At 46.0% G+C, this 18,519-nt stretch overlaps 1 protein-coding gene across 2 annotated transcripts in view; it reads left to right on the plus strand.

The window, feature by feature from the left end:
* Nucleotides 1-18,519, plus strand: part of LCORL (ligand dependent nuclear receptor corepressor like) — a 201,201-nt gene that overhangs the window by 175,729 nt on the left and 6,953 nt on the right. The gene's annotated exons all lie outside the window — the stretch shown is intronic.

Here is an 18,519-nt window from a genome sequence, read left to right on the forward strand (position 1 = left end):
CAAGGCATTTGCTCTCCGCTTAAGCCCCTTGCATCAGGTCCTCTTTTTTTTTCCCCCCTCCCTCCCCATTCCCCCCTCCCTCATATGCCCTTGGTAATTTATACATCGTTGTTTTGTCATATCTTGCCCTATCCAGAGTCTCCCTTCCCCCCTTCTCTGCTGTCCCTCTCCCAGGGAAGAGGTCACATGTGGATCCTTGTAATCAGTTCCCCCTTTCCAACCCACTCACCCTCCACTCTCCCAGCATCGTCCCTCACACCCTTGGTCCTGAAGGTATCATCCACCCTGGATTCCCTTTACCTCCAACCCTCATATGCACCAGTGTACAGCCTCTGTCCTATCCAGCCCTGCAAGGTAGAATTCGGATCATGGTAGTTGGGGGGAGGAAGCATCCAGGATCCGGGGGAAAGCTGTGTTCTTCATCGATACTACCTCACACCCTAATTAACCCATCTCCTCTCCTAAACCCCTCTATGAGGGGATCTCCATTGGTCGACACTTGGGCCTTGGGTCTCCACTCTGCACTTCCCCCTTCATTTAATATGATATATACATATATATACACATACATACACACACTTATATCTTTTTTTTTTTTTGCATGATGCCTTATACCTGGTCCCTTGGCACCTCGTGATCGCACTGGCCGGTGTGCTTCTTCCATGTGGGCTTATTTGCTTCTGAGCTAGATGGCCGCTGGTTCACCTTCAAGCCTTTAAGACCCCAGACACTATCTCTTTTGATAGCCGGGCAACATCAGCTTTCTTCACCACATTTGCTTGTGCACCCATTTGTCTTCAGCGATCCTATCATGGAGGTGTGCAGTCAATGATATGATGTTTTGTTCTTTGATGCCTGGTAACTGATCCCTTTGGGACCACTCGATCACACACGCTTCCTCTTCTCTCACTTCCCCCAGGATTTAAGTTGTTCTTTTTTTTTTAAGTTGTTCTTATAGTGAGAATTCCTGGATTATCAGCATAGTGAGCACGCTGAACTCACCTGGAGTTGAATTGTGGCGGGAAAGGCTTTCTGAGCTGCTGCGTCTGGCTAGGTTTTTGTTTTACTTTTACTAGTAGCTGGACTTTTCCTTCCCTCGGTTTCACGCTACTTCCTGTGCTGTACTGTTGTAGAGATTCTGTGAATTTGTTCACTCAGAAACATCAGTGTCCCAAGTACCTGGCAGTAAGTTAGATACATGGAATATGATAGGGAACAGAAACAAAGTTCCTGCCCTTATAGGTCAGATTATTTAGAGATAGACATTGATTAACATAATTAAACAGATCTAATAAAGTCTCAGTATGTGCTGCTATGAGAACTTAGATGTGTGTGTATGTCCTTTCAGTACTTTAGAGGTGTCAATCCGCCTGTCTAGTTGCCAGCATAGTTTCTGACGAACAGTCTGGTGGTATTTTTGCCATCGTTCCTCTATAGATAATGTGCCTTCTGGCTCCTTAGAAGATTTCCTCCTTAATGCTTGCGATGGCTTTTGTTTGTGTTCCTCCTGCTTGGAATATGTGGGTTTTCGTTTTCAATACATTCTGAAATTGTTTCCGTTGTTTCTTCAAGCGTGTTTCTGTATGTCCGCTCTCCTTCCAGGATTGCAATCACATGTCGTCGTGTCCCACCGGTCACTGATACTCTGTTCATCTTTGCTCAACTTTGATTCCGTATGTTTTAGATAGCTTTTATTTCTGTTTGTTAAAACCCCATTCAGGTTCTCTTCAGCAGTACCACATCTTCTAATAAGCCTATCAAGGCTATTTTTCTTTTCATAAATCATATGTTTTTTACCTCCAGAAGTCAGGCTGGGTTTTGGGTACACCTGACATATTTCGCCTGCTCATTTCAAACCTCTCTCACCTTCTGGACTGTAGGAAGTTTACCTAAGATACCTTTCTGAACAGCGGTGGCTCTCAACCTTGCTAATGCCACGACCCTTTCATACAGTTCATGTTGTGGTGACCCCCAACCATAAAATTATTTTTGTTGGCTACTTTGTAACTGTAATTTTGCTATTGTTATTAATCTGGCGACCCCTGTGATAAGGGTTGTTCGGCCCTCAAAGGGGTCGCGACCCACAGGTTGAGAACCATTGCTTACCCGTATTGTCTATCCTGTCATTTATGTGTTTTCTATGCCCTTTTCTACTGACATATTTTTATCTTCATACAGACTTTATTTTCGTGTTTTTGCAGGTCTGGTAAGTTTGGAGTGGATGCCAGATAGTTTACATTGTATGTTGTTGAGTGCTGGCGTCTGTGGGATTTTTGTGTCTGCTTTTGTTTTTGTTTTTTATGTTTTAAGTATTGGTTGGGGGGGGGGGTGATTAGAATGCAGCTCAGTTACTCAGAAGCATTTACTTGCTATGATGAGACAGACCCAAAACAACCTGTACCCTAAAACGGTGGCTCGCCTTCCCCACATCAGCCCCATTCCTCCTGAGGCTCTGGCAATGTCAGGAGGCAGTTTTGGTCATCACAACGCAAGAGGTGCTACAGACATCTGCTAGGTGGTGACCAGGGTGCTATGAAAGATTCTACAAATCCTACGGAGCCCCCACGGCAGAGATCCAGCCGCAGAAATTGATAGTGCCAAGGCTGAGCGAGCCAAATGCAGCTCTCCAGTGAAGCACTGTCTGGGGGTCCTGCACAATGGCCGCTTGTTAGAAAGTCTTTTGATTGGTGGGAACACAAACTATCTTAAGCCTGACTTGGTGTCCAGATATTATCTATCTGAGCCTTTTCAGTGCTCCTTTGTTCACAGTCCTGGAAAATAGCCACACTAATCAATATTCATCTGCAGAATAAAAGAACCCTCTTAAAATTAATTTCACTCCCTCCCTCTCAGACGCCCTCTTCTTTCCTTTATTCTGCCCACAAGTTCTAGTTGCCTTAGGACAGAGGTTCTCAGCCTGTGGGTTGCAACCCCTTTGGGGGGGCCAAACAACCTTTTCACAGGGGTCAAACGATTCACAACAGCAAAAGTATAGTGATGAAGTAGCAACGAAAATGATGTTACGTTTGGGGGTCACCACACCACAAGGAGCTATATAAAAGGGTCGCGGCCTTAGGCAGGTGGAGAACCGCTGCCTCAGGAGCTGGTTTGGGCTTCCCGCCCTGTGCTGCACCCTAGGAGCCCCAGCAGCGAGCCAGACCAATTTTTAGGGCTCACTCCATTTGTTTCCCCTCTTTTGGGCATCGCTACCCTGTCTGCCATTCAGAGTCTGAACACAATCCTCCTTCTTTCTGTCACTGACCTTTCACCCCTTTATTTAAGGTGAGCTTGAAATCTGATTCCTGTTACACCGTGGCCAGAAACAGCTGTTCCAGACTGATTTTTCCATCAAACATCCAGTTTCTACAATGTGCTTGGTCTAATTCTAGTTGCTGGAAATAAGGGTCATAGAGGACCAATAAGGAGCTCTCCTCCCATTAAGCTTGTGTGTTCGTGGGAGAGAGAAACCATGGAAACCAAGCTCATTGCCATCAAAGTGCGTCTCCAAAAAGAAAAGAAAAAACGCATTTCCCTCAAGTTAACACTTTTATAGTGAGATTACTTGAAAGAGTTACTCTATGTTCTCCATCAAGTCAGTGCCAACACACGGCAACTCTAGGATGGTGTAGAACTCCCCCTGTGGGTTTCCAAGACCGACTCTTTCTCCCATGAAAACAGGACGCCATTACGAATTCTGTGTTAGTAGAATGGAATCCTAAGTATTTTATACTTTGAGGGTCGGGGAAATGCTCCCTGATAAAGTAGCGTGCAGGCTGTCGGTAGGATTACCTGCGATGTCACTGGTGACTCAACTGTAAGGATGGTTGAGAACTAGAGAGAATGTCCAATACGGAAAAAGAAGACCTGATACATGGCAACATGCGTTAGCCAGGTAGAGCAAGGTGACTTGGGGTAGAAGCGACCAGTCAGAAGCTGAGAGAGTGGGTATCACGAAGGAAGGAATGACTGCTGAGTTGAAAATGCTGGGAGGGCAGAACATTGGGGACTAAAGATCATGAATTAAATCTATTGATCTGGAAGCCCTCGATGAGTAAGTGCTGTTTCCATGGAGTGAAAGGACTGCAAGCCAAATTGGTTCAAGAATAGAGTGAGGATAGGCTGACTCTTGAAAGCCTTCTGGCTATAAAAGCGTTAACTTGAGAGAAATGGAAGATGGAATTTTTATTCTTTTTGACAGAGAAACACTCTGCACTTGCTTACAAACCACGGGAAAGATGCCACCGAGAAGAGGGGCGATTGTCTACTGCGCGGTAGTGCTATCTTGTAAAGCACCCTCTAGTCAATGCCGAGTAAGCATTTCTTTGGCTCTTAAGGTCTATGGCCAGCTGATTAGACTGGAAAGTTCTGACCTTGACTGAGGTCCGTCTTGTCTTCTTGTTAGCCTAGTGCCTGCCCTACCTGTCTCCTCATCCAGCAGACTAGCCCAGACTTGTTCTCAAGAGGTAGCCAGGTGTCTGAGTGAGCGGGATTGCCCCAGCAAGCTTCAGCTTGTGTTTGCTAGAATCCCATTGGCCTGAGCAAACCATCCAGGTGAGGCAGAAGGGGGAGACACCCCATGAAAAAACTGATTGTCAGGATGCTTAAAGGATTGGGCCTGTTAACGCAATCAATATACTTCATGGGATTTGGGGGTGGGGTAGGAATTAAAGTTATTGATACATTTCCAAGAATGCAAATGAGAAGAGTCCAAAACACCCTATGTCACATGTCCCATCCGATCCTGCAATCTTTTCCTGTTACTTGGGTCGGCATTGTTTTAGATCAGCAACTTGATTGCTTTTCATCTTAACGTTAGTGCTGAACTGAACCACACTAGGGTATTTGTGGGATATTCGAATGAGTACTGAGGACACTTAAAGACACCATTTTGTTGTATCAACTATGTAAGTCCATTAGAAAGGCAGGGGGCGTCGCAGCGCCCACCTGGTTGAAGACGACCTCAGGCTTGCTTTGCAGAGCAAACTGTTCACTGACTTCTAAGGAGGATGGACTTTATACCTTTGAATGGGCAGTCATGACCTTGATTTCCCACTTCACTGAAAATTCAAGTAGATCCACTCTCCCTGCCCTTGTGCGACTTCTTGCTCACCATGGGTGGACACAGTGACAGCAACAAGGGGTTCAAACACGACAGGAGTGAGGACGGCACAGGGCGGGGCGGTGTTTCGTTGTCTACAAAGAGTCGGGACACCTCACCACCACAACAGCACAGTTCACTGTCACCCTAGCTTTTCCTACTTCGGATGCATCCCCTCGTGGCAAATGTTGGTGTCATCTTTATAAAAGGGCCACAGTGGGTTTGCTGCAACTGCCCAAGTACATTGCAAATCTAGAATTCGAATCCAGCATCCCGAAGTCTGGTGCTTCACCTCCAGATACTCATGTCAGAGCACAGAAAGCAAGGCAGAAGAAACGTCGGTCTGGTTCACGCCATTTAACCATCTACCAGGGCCTTCAGATCCCTCAGTGAGCTACAAAGGCACATTTCACTATTGAAATAAATTGTCTCTTAAAGAAAGAAACTCGTACAGAGTGTACCAGCTGACAGAAAAAACTCCCTCATTTGAGTCCGTCCGGTCCCGCTGACTGGATGCGCTGGATCTCACCTGTGGCCACTGCCAGGACAGATACCCACAGTTAAGCCACAGCACCGTGTGTGTGCGCGCACACGATAGGAACAGTCATGTACACACCACGTCTGTTCCTAATAAAAAACCACATGGGCCTTTTGACTTTTTAATTTCTTGCTCCGAGTATGAGTGTTGACTCTCCTTTGTTGACTGTCAATGTCAGTAGGCTGAGCGTGTTGGTTTGGGTTTGGTCGTTTAGGGCCCAACATTTCCCACAGCCCCTGTATCCAGGGCTTTAGTGATCACATCACCCTTGGAGCTTGGGCACTTTCATTACCTTCAATAAAGAAAGCTGGTTAAGGACCGTGCATTCAACGGGTCAATTCGATTCAAGATCAGAACCTCATGCTCTATGAGGCCGCCACCTCCCCAGCTTGCTGAAGTGCTTAGCTCTGAAGAGCTCTTTCCAGTGTTTCTTCTAATCCCCAGACTCGGCCAAGACTAGCGTACTCCCCCTCCCCCAGCTCTTCAGTGCTGGGTTACTCCTGCCATGTGTGCCACGGCTTTTGTAGTCTGGTAGTTCTTTTGTATACTTTCCTCCCCTGCCTCCTTACTCCACTACAGAGTCCTTGACAACAGACGCTGACAAATTTATTTTTAATTCCTGATATAGTCAGTATGTGAGGGACGTGTTCTGGAACACAGGACCTGGTTGATAAGCACCTGCCAACTCCTTTAAAGCAAATATTTCCCTTAGTGGAAAGATGAGACCCATCAAGATCAGAGTTCAGTGACCCTTCATATTTATGACGGGCATCAGAAACCTGGGAATGCTTTTCTCCCCATCAGGAAGGTTCTCTGACCCAGGTGCACGCCTTTCACCATTCTCCCTCAATAGGTTGGTGGAGGCAGCAGACATAAATAGCACTAGACCTAGTAGGTGTCCACTACATTTCCACTGAAAGAACACTGGAAAAATAACCATTTCCAGAAGACACGACCAGCCGCCCAGACGTAGTCGATAAATGGATTAATTCCAATTTGATTACATCAGATACACTGTTAGGGGGCCATCAAAATGGTCCTCACCCCCACGACTCTGTGCACAGCAAAATGAAACACTGCCCTGCCCTGCACTCCGCCCTGTAGCCAATGTGTCCGTCCATCTCCTTGCCAGTCTGCATCTTTTTCACTGGCCTCCCAGTTTGCCAAGCGTAATGGTCTTTTCTGGAGACGGGCCTCTTCTAACAGGACATGATACAAAGTCTCGCCATCTTCACTTCAAAGTAACATTCGGTTGTGCTTCTTCCAAAACAGATTTGTTCCAGAAATCCCTGATGCTTCCCGCCTTCTTTGCTCACACCATAATACGTACGCATCCATTCATCTTCCTTACTCATTGTCCAACTTTCACATGCATGTGAGGTGGTCAGAAGGAGTAAGGCCAGAGTACTCCGGAGAGGCAAGACTGGAGAGACAGACGTACTTTGCACGTGTCTGGAGGGACTAGTCTATGGAGGAGGACACCGTGCGTGGTAAAGTAGAGGAGCAGCAAAAAAAAGAGGATGCCCCTCCAAGAGGTGGACGGACACTGGCTGCCACCACGGGCTGAGGCCCAGGAACAGTTGTGAAGATGGCATAGGCCTGGCCAATGTTCCTTCCGTTGTGCGTAAGATTGCTGTGGGTTGTAACCAATTCAGTGGCACCTGACCGCAACAACAGGAGATGATTGGAAATGCCACGGCCTAATTCAGGTGCTCTCAAAGTGATGTTTTTGCTTTTTCTAGCACTTGAGCAGCAGATTCCCCCCAGGCAATATGCCGTTGGGTCTGTGGCTACTGCCGTAGAGATTTCCTAGAAATCCACAGGGCAGACTACTCTGCTCCGTCCTGTTGAGCCAGCATGGGTTGGACTTGTGATTCTGAGTCTGGAGTGTCTCGATTTGGAAAGGGGGGAAATAAAGAAGACTCGGTGCCATCAAGTTGCGTGGGATCCCCAGCAGCCCTAGCTGGGGCTGCCGATGCAGGCAGTCTGGATGGCGCATTGAGTCTCTCTCCTGTGTGGCGACTGCTGGGTTTACATGGCTGACCTTGCAGTTCGTATCCCAACACTTAGCCGACAGCGCTCTCATGACTCCTGCCATTGGTTAGTGTACGGTTCAATTGCAATCAACCATTTTCCGACTTGTTTTCCAAGTTGATTTCTTGACTGGAGCTTCCATGAATCTTGACGGTGAATGCAAGGTAAATGAAACCCATGACAACTTCTCTCTCCGTTTATCATGAAGTCTTTTCCCCATTTGTCACGATGTGAGGATCTGGGTTTCCGTCACATTGAATGGTAATCGGTCTCAAAAGTTGTAGTCCTTGTTCTTCATCGACAGGTGCTTCAAGTCCTCTTGGCCCTTAGCAAGCCAGGTTGGGTCATCTGTGTACCTCAAGTTGTTAAGAAGCTTTCCTCCAACCCTGCGGCCTCGTGCTTCATATAGTACAGCTTCCTGAACCACGTGCTCAGCACACAGACTGAAGAAGCGTGATGAAAGCGCACACTCCGAATGCGCACCTTTCCTGAGTTTAGACCGTGCAGCATCCCCTTGTGTTGTTTGAATGCCCGCCCCTTGGTCCATGTGTAGGTGCTTCATGACACAGTGACGTGTTCTGGAATTCCTGTTCTTCTCAATGCCATCCAGAGTTTGTTATGACAGACAGAGTGGAATACCTTTACACAGTCAATACAACATAAGTAAATACCTCTCTGGTATTCTCCGCTTTCAGCATAGATCATCAGACAGCAACAGTATCCCTTACACGAGGAGTCAACTTCTGGCAGCTCCTGTCAATGTATTGCTGCAAACATTGTTAACTGTCTTTAGCAAAATTTTACTTGCCTCCAATACTAATGATATTATTCTTTAATTTCGATATTTTGCTTGTTCACCTTCCTTTACAATGAACACAGTAGGATCGCTTCCAGTTGGTCGGCCAGGTGAAACACTCTTCTACATTCCTTGGTAAACATGAATGAGCACTTCCGGGCTTCGTCAGCTGATAGAGGCATTTCTGATAGTATTCCGTCCATTCCTAGGGCCTTGTTTTCCGCTAATCCCCTCAGTGATGCTTGGGCTTCTTCCTTTATTACCAAGGGTTCTTGAACATATGCTACATCTTGAAAGGGTTTAATGTTGACTAGTTCTCTTTGGTACGGTGATTGTGTATTCCTTCCCTCTTTGGAGGCTTCAATATTGTGTCCATGAAATCCTCCAATAGTGTCATTCGAAGCGTAACTTTTCAATTCTTCAAGAGGAATGCTGAGCTCCTGCTTCCTTTTGGACTTTCTAACTCTACATTGTTGCACATTTCATCCTCATACTTTGTCTTCTCAAAATGCCCTTTGAACTTTTCTGCTCCTTTGCTGTATCATTTCAGAGTCTAGTTGGACCTTTCTTTCCTTTTCAATGACTTCTTGCTTGCTTTGTGTACGATGTTCTTGATGTCATCCCACAGCTCTTTGGGGTCTCTGTCATTAAATTCTGTGTGTCAAATCCACTCTCAAGATGTTCTTGGAATTTAGGTGACTCAAGGTTGTATTTTGGCTCTCGTGAACTAGTTTTAATTTTCTTCAGCTGTAACCTAAGCCTCCATTTGAGAAATTGATGGTCTGTTCCACAGTCAGGCCCTGGCCTTGTTTGCGCAGCTAATACCAAGCTGCTCTCTGCATCATCGCTTCCTGCTGATGTCGTCCACTTGCCTTCCGTGTGCTCCCGATGGGCAGCCACTACTTACACTGTTTGGGGGGGGGGGATGGGTATCTGCGATTAGAAAGTCACTGGTCTTGAAAAATTCCATCTTTCAGTCTCTAGCTTCATTTTCTATCTCCTAGGCCATATTTTTATATTTTCCAGGAATGCTGTATCATCTATTCCAATCTCAAATGCTCTGCTGGTATCTAATTCACGAGTGCTAGCAACTGCCTTCTTTTCCCTTTAAAAAGATGAACATGTGTTCTCTGAAATCGTTGACTTAAATAATACTTTCTTGGTAGCTTGAAAGCATACCTTTGTCTACACACACACACACACACACACACACACCCCGCCTTGAGAGGTTGAAGAAGCTCCTTGTGTTGATAAATACAGTGCTGCTTTGTGAGCAGACCCCTGCTTTCCAGCCCTGGGGGATGGGGTCTTGACTCCGAGTCCTTAAGTCTAGCTTTATGCCTCAAAACCTCAAACCAGACACTCATCTCGCCAGGACTCTGAAGAAACAAACGTGTAATAACCTGAAGGGGGACAGAATGAAAACACCAAGATGTAGTATGCTCTGTGGAGGAGCCCCAGTGGTTACCTGTTGGGCTGTGATCCCGTGGTGAGCAGTTCGAAACCACCAGCTGCTCCATGGGAGAAGAAGGCGTTCTACTCTTGTAAACGGTTAAAGTCTCAGAAACCCACAGGGAGTCGCTGTGAGTCAGCATTGATTTCGATGGCAGTGAGTTTGGTTTATGGTGAACAGAAAGAACCCTGGTGATCCAATTTGTTCATCATGAGGCTGCTAACCACAGGGTCAGAGTTTCAAGCCCACTAGCTGCCTGAGGGAGACAGAGGCAATCTGCTCCCATAACAATTAACAGTCTTGGAAACCAGAGGTTGCAGCTCTCTGTCCCATAAGCTCATACAAGTTGAAACCGACTCAGTGGCTGTAGGGCCCATATTGCTGTGTAACCTTGAGTGTGTCCTCTGCTCTCGATTTTCAATAGGTGATGGTTAGGATCGAACGAGGTGATATAGTAAAGAGCTGGTAACCCAGGCCATGTACGTTGTCAGGCCTGTCTTGATCATGCCATAGGTGTGGTTTCTTACAACTTGAGCTGTTCTGGAGCTCGCTGTCTGTGTGACTGAAAAATACCATCAGATACCTCCATTCAAGTAAACCCCGTTTCAATCATGAGAGCTAGTTTTATTTCACCTGTTAAAATCAGAATGCATTAGGTTACCACGAATAATGGTGTGGATTTCCATGGTCCCCCGGAGATTTCCATCTTTCACACCTTCCAAATGCACATACTGTGCAAACCCCCTTCCAGAGTGTAGCGGAGGGCTCCTTCTCAGGGTCCAGGAAAGTACTACAGGGTTGGAAATAGGCTTAGCATCCTTATCTTCAGTGATCTCTTCATGAGAGTGAGCATCGAGCAGGGCCATATCATAAGAACTAAATTGTTTGTGGATTGGGGCTCAAATCCATATCAATGGTTTATGTATGTCTCCAGTTCATTTTAGGGACATAATCAGATAGAATAGCATCTAGGGAAGGAAAGGCTTAACACAGCAACCACCTAAATGAGGCATCAACGAAGACCACCTGGAAGAAATGCACCGGCCTCCGTGATTTCAAGGATTATAAGTAATAAAACCCGAATCGGAAAGAGGGACTCATATCGGAGCTTAAACTAAGAACACCCAGTTTGCAGAAGGCTGTAGAGGACAGTGGAAAGTGGAAGCCCCAACCCCTTGCTAGGTCCCAGTGGATTGAGTCTCCAGTGAACCCCTTCTGGCCCCACTCCAGTGAGGTGAATGGCCCTGATCTTACAGCGCGCACTGCAAATTCGATTATGGCCGACATAGTTAGGATAAAATGCAGTAGCATGTCATTTGATCTCCCTGTTGACTTAAAGTTGGTTCAACTTTTAATGTTTTCTCTTGTCTCTTTGATTGAGGTTTTCCTGTTGTGTCTACTCATTGTTGGTTTTGTTTGCTTTTATGTATGATTTTCTGTATAGGGGATCCAGGACAGGTGACTCCAGAGAGATCATAACTGGATGCGAGCATTGCAGGGAAATTGGGGGGAAAGGGGAGCTAACAACACTGATTATAAAAGAAAATGTACGAGATGGATTGTAGTGATGACTGCAAAAGTCTGATTGAGATTAAATTGGGTGATATGTGAGGTATATGAAGGGGTACCCTCCCCCCCCAAAAAAAAAAACAAAAACGGAATTGCACTGGGCAGAGAGGAGCTTTTCTAGTCTAAATTTTTCCAGCTAGGCGAGCATCCAGCGCTTGCTCTAAGTTGGTGCACCCAGTGGCGTCACCTGGGAGGTTCTCTCTGGTTACAGTGAATTTTTCATAAAAGCAGTTTTGCTCAAACCTCTTTTTGTGTGATGGCCTATTTAAGAGAACAGTATGCTGCTGTAAAATTTTGTTTCCTGCTCAGAAAAAGTGTCGCAGAAACTGTTGTGATGTTGAACACAGCTCACAAGGACAACCCTATGGGAAAAACTCAAGTGTATGTGTGGTTCTCTCAAAAAGGTGAAATGTTGATTGATGATCAGTTTTGTTCTGGATGTACCTCAAGTACTTGAATGGACGAAAATGTCATGTCAACTTGTAGTACATTTTAAGTTAGTTCCATCAGGTCAGACTGTTAATCAAGCTTTCTATTTAGAGGTCTAAAAAGATTGTGTAATGGTGGGTGACCAAAAAGGCCTGATTTGTGGCAGACAGGGGACTGTTTATGCTACCACGACAATGCACCTGCTCAGGCAGTCAGCTCAGTGTGCCAGTTTTTCACAAAATACAGCACGCCCCTCTTGCCTCACACGCCTTACTCACCTGACCTCACGCTGTGCGACTTTTTTGCTTCTGCGAATAAAGAGGGACATGAAAGGACAGCGATTTGATGACGTAGAAAATGTGAAGAAAAAACATGAAGGAGGCGCTATCAGCCACTCAAACAGATGAGTTTGAAAATGTTTCCTAGAACGGAATCTAAGATTGGACAAATGTCTAAGTGTCATGGAGAGTACTTTGAAGGTGATAAGGTGGTTTGGTTAAAAAAAATTTTTTTTAAATACATAGCTTCTTTGAAAACAAAAATTCCAGGTTTGGGGGCGGGGTACTCCCTCATACCAATAAAACTATTTAAACACACACATACAAAAAAAGAGAGAAAGAAAACACACACACACGGAAATAGATTTAGAACCCCACCCCGGATAACCAACTGAGATCTCCTCCGCTGCTGTTCTCTCCTTACTTGCCACTCAGGATCTGAGTTTGGTACAGGAGAGACTTCATTTAGGATAAGCCCGTCTCTTCTTCAACCTCTCCCTCTCACCAAAATAAAATATACACCCTCTTAATACTGGCCTCAATCCAACCCCCCCCCCCCCCCACAGCTCTCAAGTCAATTCTCACTCAGCCTTCTTGTAGGGGCAAGTAGAACTTCCCGCAGGGCTTCAGAGGCGGTCATTCCTTTACAGAAGCAGACGGCCATGGCTCTGTGTGAAGATGCTGCTGGAAGATGTGTATGGTCTACCTGTTGGTTAGCAATCGAGCTCTTTAACCACTGGGCCCCAGAGCTCCTGTGTGGATGCGAAATCTCTGCATCTGTGTAGAGCGCCTCACAGTGTTAAGAGGCATGTTCACTGGCTCGCATTACCTCACCACAATTCCATAGGCTGGGAAGTTTTTTCACCCCTGCTGATGAGGACAAGGAGGCTGAGGAGGTTAGGGTGACTAGGCCAAGGCTGCAAGGCTGATTAGGAATCCCAGGTCTTTAGGTTATGTCCCCAACTCTTTATTCTCTAGAAGAGCCCTGGTGCCTAGTGGGGACGAGCTAGGCTGCTAACTGCAAGGTCAGCAGTTTGAAACAGCCAGCTGCTCCCTCAGTACATTCACAAGGTGACAGTCTACCCAGTCTATAAGGTTGCAGACTCTGCATCGACTCGATGGCCTAGAGCTTGGGTTTGGTTTTCTCTCTAGAATCTAACCAAGTCACATTGTCTCATGACTTAAATGCCTCTGCTCCAACTTGGTCACCATGCAGTAAACCAGAAGCCATGAAATAAACGACTGCTCACTTTGACTACACCAAATTTAGAAAGAATTTTATTCTAGGTGAAGACACTCGCCCTGGTGTTGTCCCCGGGTGCTGTGGAGGCAGTTCTAACGCAGAGACCGGAGCACGGCCTGGTCCGGTGCCAGCCTCACAGTTATGTTCGAGCCCAATGTTTCGGCCACAGTGCCAGCCCATCGTGCTGACGGCCTTACTCTTTTTGGCTTCCCCTCCACTTTACCAAGCATGATGGCTTTTTCCACGGACTGGTCGCTCTGGACAACCTGTCCAAAGTACTTGAAACAAAGTTTTGCTTCTAAGAAGCATCCTGACATACTTCTTCCAAAACATCTGTTTGTCCTTCTGGCAGTTCGTGGTACTTTACAGCATTCTTCACCAACACCGTTCACATGCATCAATTCTTCGTCTGTCTTCCTGATTCCATGCCCAACTTTCACACACATTAAAAAAAAGTTACCATACGTAGATCCCGCCACCACCCCCCAAAAATACAAAACCGACAAAAACGAATTAGGAGACGCAGGAGCTGGAACACTATCACAAGGGACTGACTTTCCTCGCTACATATCAATGACAGGATCACCACCCCACTGACAAAGGACACAGGGCAAAGACCAACAGCTTCTCAACAGGACTCGCTTAACCTTCCTGGGAAAAGAAACGCGAATTAGAGCAACACGTTGCCTTTTTGACCCCGATGTTCAGCCATCTCTGTTTTGTTATGTGAGGGCACGACAAAAAAGTATCAGTATTCCCACACAGCCACAGAAACCTTCTTGAGACGAAAATATCAAAAGGCGAAGCTATTGCTTCTTACTCAGCTGCGGTTTCCAGCGCATTCCCTGCTGACGGGCGCTGCCGTCTGCAGCCCAGACTCCTGCGCTCTGGTTCCCACCACGCTCAGCCGATGGCAGTTCGAGCCTCCTCAGGGGCTGCCCGCATTGCTTTTCAGCATTCTTTGAGTGAGTGGGGGCCTCACAAGGCAGCTAGAGCAGGGGTGGATGCTGCAGAGTGCCAGGGTTCCCCGTGAGATCCAACGTCTTCATAATAAGCCCCCTTGATTGTCCTGTGTCCTTTGAGACAATCTACTCAGGAGTAGGACAAATGAAAGTTGGCCAGAACCTTCCGAAGCTGATCTCTCTGCCTCGGAGCAAACTGGCCACGCGGATCGCTTCAGGAGCCTTTGGGTTGACTGTCGACAGCCGTCCACTGACCACCAAGCTATGTCCACGCGCGTTCTGTTCAAGGTCGACTTGTGTATGTGTGAACTGGAACCGTCGTAGCAACCTCGGACTCCCGGTAAAAATGTGAGAAAAGAAAACTGGGTTTGAGTGCCGCGGGTGACCACGGAGTAAGGTCGCTTTGGCAGTGCCCTGCGCGGAGACAACGCTCCAGGTAGACACAGTGCACGCATACTTCACGGCAGGCAAGAATCGCGAGGCACTGTTGCTATTTTAAGCAAAAGAAGTTGAGTGCCCCAGATATCTATTCATTGCAGACGGGTGACATAAATTCTGATCTCTCCAGAGTACAATCAATATATTGATGAGAAGAACCACGCATCTCTTATTACATAGATGTGAACCCATCGCCAGCATCTGTACTTACTTTTGAAAATCAAGACACAAGTAGAGAAATAAGTGGTGGAGGGAAGGATGGTTGAAACACACGACTTTTTTTCCAGGGGAAGAATCCCCAAGGGATTTGTAGTGAGGAATGGAAAAGCAACAAGAAGGGGTGAGAGACTTCAATGTATAACATTTTCCCTGACTGATTTCTTTTTTACCTATTTCCAAACAACACCATTTAGAAAACAATAAGAATTGAAGAGTCCTCATTCATCTTTCCCTTGGTACAAATGAGTGTGATCACACCACACGTTCCTGCCTGAGACCTACCCAGTCAGCAGCGTCTCAGGCGCGTGCGCACGCGCGTGCGCACACACACACACACACACACACACACACGAAGACTTCCAAACACTTGCTCTGACTTCACCCTCGACCTTGGAGGGTGTCTTCCTTCCTCATCGCTGAGTCCCAAGTGTGCTTTTGTACCAGGGCTCCCTACATGGTAGGGAAATGAGGTCATTCCTTGACCCTGGCTTTGAAAAGGGTTCCAGGAAGTTCTAGATTAAATCCAAGTTCTTCCAAAATTTCAGATGCATCTGGTTTTAGGAGACTGGGGAAAAGGCAATCTCTTCTGATGTCTCTTAAAAAAAAAAAGCCAGTGACCTTGGTTTTCTAGTGCCCCTGGTTCCAGCCCTGTACAGCAAGTCTGCTGGTGGTATTCTCTGGATGTATAGTGAGTGCCCACACCATGGTTTCGCATGTAAGTGCATGTGAATTAAACATGGAAATGTGTGCATTGGTGACTAGTAAGGCTTAGTTCCTTTTTAAAACAAAAATCATATTTTCTTCCCATTCATGCGCAGTCTTGTGTACTCTTGGATATGTGTACCCAACTTTGGAGTATACTATCTAGAAAACTTTTTTTAATTGCCTTTAAGGATCACATAAATGTTACTAAGAGAATCGTGTACTTGGACGAATGCAACAGTAACACGGCGGGGGGAATTGATTTTGTGTGGCTAACATAGTTCACTCCAGGTCTCCATCTCTTTTTCTGCACTTTGATAAATTTATCTACCATACTAGCTTGACTAAAATAATTACATTTTTTTACAGCTTGCCTTACCATTTCTCAAAAAAGATGTGCATCGGACACACTTTTGCTTTGAAAGTGCAAATCATAAGAATATGAAGACTTGTAACTTTTTGGAGGAAACAGGACCAGTGCTGCTTTATCTGACCTTGACCAACCTGACAACTGAAACTTGAAGTCCCTGAGGCCATGGAACTAAATAATCACAAATAATTTTTTTTTAAATCTGCGCACACCTCCCCCCAATCACTTAAGATTTCTGATACAAAGGAAAGCATTGTGCTTTGCATCTTTTTTCATCTGTCACACATTAGGGCATGATTTTTTTAAAACATAGTCCATTTTTATTAAGCCCATCACTGTTTTGGTTTTCAAAAATAATTCCTTTGCTCTTTTTACCGATTCATCTTTTGAGTCATGTTGCAGTTTCTGTGGTTTTCTCTATTATCTGTAATAGTTACAAGGAGCTCCGGGGTCTTGGAGGGTTAGCCTTGGGCTAAGTGCAACGTGGGTGATTGGAAGCCACCAGGAGCTCCACAGGAGACAGTGGAGGCAGCCTGCTCCTGGAAACATTCACCGCCTGGGAAAGCCTAGGAGGCAGCCCTTACAGAGTCCCGTGAGGTGGCAGTGAGCCAGAATCAATGGTAGTAGGTTTTCGTGGGTTTGTACAGAGTTGAACCATGTCATTCAGTGACACTGCCACTGTTTGCCTGGGAATGCAGTGTGAATACGAGGGCTGTATTAAAATACCCTGGAGCATGTCTTGGCTTATTGTAGGAGATGACTCTGTTGGCTGAAGGTGCGAGAGGGACTGGCAAAATGCTACCGGCTTGGGATGTTGCCACGTACTGAATCTAAGAAGCCCCTGAAATACTGGCACCTCGTTTCCTCCCTAATTCCTAGGGAAGATGGGGAAACTTCAGGCCACTCCGATAGCGTGGGAGTGACTTAGTACAGCCATGCTCATGAGCGTTGAGTGTCACTTGAGCTGCTAACCAGGAAACAGTTCAGAAACTTAAGAATTCATCTTTGCAGACAATCTCATAGGAATTGGATATCAGTATTTAAGATAAAGAGTTGCAGTGTACACGTGGGAAGCACTAGCTACCCTTGGTACCCAAGTTTCCGTGATTCTGTAGTACTCACCTAGATGTTTATTGTGCGATTTCCCTAAGTGTCCTTTTATGGAGCAGCTATTGAATGCTTAGTCCTATCCTATACCTGAAGGAGAGAGGTGCAGTGTAGTCACTAAACACTAATGGGGGAGTTAGAAGGCCAGATATATGTGGAGATGTCCAAATTGTTGGTTTGGAGCAGGTTGGGTGAACAGAGTGGAGAGTAATGCATCCTAGGTGGGAACAGCACTTGTGAATGATGGAATTTTGCTTAAGGAATTGGCAAAATAAGATACAAGTGTAACCAGACCAGAACTGCCAAGCCCAAAACGAATCCAAAGAAACCACAAACATTTCCATCAATACAGAAAGTTTCTGAGTTGGGCAACTAGATAAAGTTTCCTGTTGATCCCACGTGTGCTCCTATGATGAACGGGGCAGCGGGCAATGCGAACACGTTGGCCGTTTTTCACCATCTAGACAGGATAACACATGTATTCTCTGGTGGCGCCTGTGAGTTGGGGATTGGACTGCTAACCATAAGGATGACAGGTCAAACCCACCAGCCTTCCTGTGGGAGAAAGATAAGGCTGTCTGCTCCCAGACAGTTACAGTCTTGCAAATGACGTAGGGTAGCTATGAGTCAAAATCACTTGATTGCAGTGGGTTGGGGGGACGGGGCGGGGGTAAGGGTGGGACGTTGAGTATAGGAACAATTGTGAGGCTGGCACAGGACCCAGGCCGTGCTTCATTCTGTTGTGTGTAGGGTTGTTATGCATCAGAACCAAGTCGCAGGTACCTAACATTATCATAACCTCATTACAGAGCTAGTTAGCATACAGCTTTGGAGAACAGACTTAGGTTCAATTCTAGCACTTTGACTTTATGACCACGGGCATATTTATACTTTGATGACACTTCTGTCATATCTTAGGCTAACTATACCAATTTTGTTTGGCTGAGAAAATATTTAAATGAGAGAATGGTTTTGAAAGTGCCTAGAAAATAGCAGACAATCGATAAAAGCGAATTTCTTCGTGTTTCAAGGTGGCGGTGAGAGGGATAGGTTAGAGGACAAGTTAGAGCAGGGGTCCTCAAACTTTTAAACAGGGGGCCAGTTCACTGTCCCTCAGACCCATTAGGGGCCCGGACTATAGTTTTTTGTTTTTTTTTTAAAACCTATGAACAAATTCCTGTGCACACTGCACACATCTTATTTTAAAGTTTAAAAAAATGGGGCAAAAGCACCAGGTAGGTCGGATAAATGTCCTTGGCGGGCCGCATGTGGCCCGGGGCTGT

The sequence above is a fragment of the Tenrec ecaudatus genome, chromosome 3 (assembly GCF_050624435.1).
Source record: "Tenrec ecaudatus isolate mTenEca1 chromosome 3, mTenEca1.hap1, whole genome shotgun sequence".
NCBI lineage: Eukaryota > Metazoa > Chordata > Mammalia > Afrosoricida > Tenrecidae > Tenrec > Tenrec ecaudatus.